Genomic DNA, 1,319 nt, shown 5'->3' with positions numbered 1-1,319 from the left:
ATACAATCTCCCCCTACCGTCTCTCTCTCTCCAACATCCTCGATCTATCAGTCTTTCCCTCCCTGTCGTCACCTTGTTCATCTCTCTCCCTCTACTGTCTCACGCCCTCCTTCGCCGTCGCTCTCCCTCACCCCTCTCACCCTCTGCCGTCCTCTCTCGCTTGTGCTTTCTCTTCCCTTTTCCTTTCTTCCTCATTCATACCACTCATTATTCTCTCTCCTTAATTTCCTGTCATCTTCTGCCCTCGACTTCCTTCTCTATCTCCCTCTTCCTTTCCTACCGTTTTCTCTTTTCACCTTCCCTCATTTTCTCCTTCCCTTTCTCCTGCCCTTCCATCTGCATTTCCTCCCTCTTTGCTTGTCTTTTTGTTTCTCTGTCACCCTCCTTCCCTCTCATTTCCCACCTCTCTCCCTCTCCTCTTGCCTCGCTATCACACTCTCTTCCTCTTTCCCTCCCACCGGCCTCCCGTGCTACCCCCATCATCCCCTCCTCCATCCCTTCTCCTTCCAAATTCTTCCGTATGTCCTCTTCCTTTCACCCTTTCTTCCATCCCTTCCCATACCCTCCTTCTCCGTTTATCCTCATTTCTTTCTATCGCTAACACTCTTTCCTGGCCTCCTTTGTTTCTATTTTATCTCTCCATCCTTCCTCCCTCCCTCCCTTTCCTCTCCACCTCCCTTTCTCTTTGGCTCCTTCTCATTGTATCTCTTCTTCCTACCCTTCCTTCCTCCCTCCATCTTCTTCTCCGTCTCCGTCTGCCTTTGGCTCCTCATTGTATCTCTCCTTCTTCCCCTCCCTTTCTCTTTGTCTCCTTCTCATTTTATCTCACATTCCGTCCTCCCTCTTCCTCTTCGCCTCCCTCTGCCTTTGTCTCTTCATTCTACATCTCCTTCCTCCCCTTCCTTCCTCCCTCCACCCCCCTCCTCTGGGCCTCTTTCCCTCCTTCTCGCCTCATTCCATCATTGCAGTATGACCACCGCTGCTTTTACGGTTATGGCGAACGTAGCGACAGCGGAAACTCGGTAAGAGCTGCAGTATAGAGCATTTGGCCGGATTATGGTTCCATGAATATGGCTGACACATCTTACGTAGGGATGCACTGCGAGGCAACACTGGGGGAAGATGAAAGGGCGTTGTAAGGAGAGAGAAGAAAGGAGAGAATGAATAAATCCCATCAGGGCTCGGCTCGTGCTGTTTAGGAGATCAGACCCTACATACACGGAAGAACTGTCGCCGAATAAGTATGTTGCTTGTATGAATAAAGTCTGTCTACTAAAATAAAGACACAGACACACGCGTATGTGATGTTAAGGATTTGC

The sequence above is a fragment of the Penaeus monodon genome, chromosome 32, assembly GCF_015228065.2.
Source record: "Penaeus monodon isolate SGIC_2016 chromosome 32, NSTDA_Pmon_1, whole genome shotgun sequence".
Lineage (NCBI taxonomy): Eukaryota > Metazoa > Arthropoda > Malacostraca > Decapoda > Penaeidae > Penaeus > Penaeus monodon.
The sequence above is the reverse complement of the archived record's forward strand: the minus strand, read 5'-3'. Positions refer to the sequence as shown.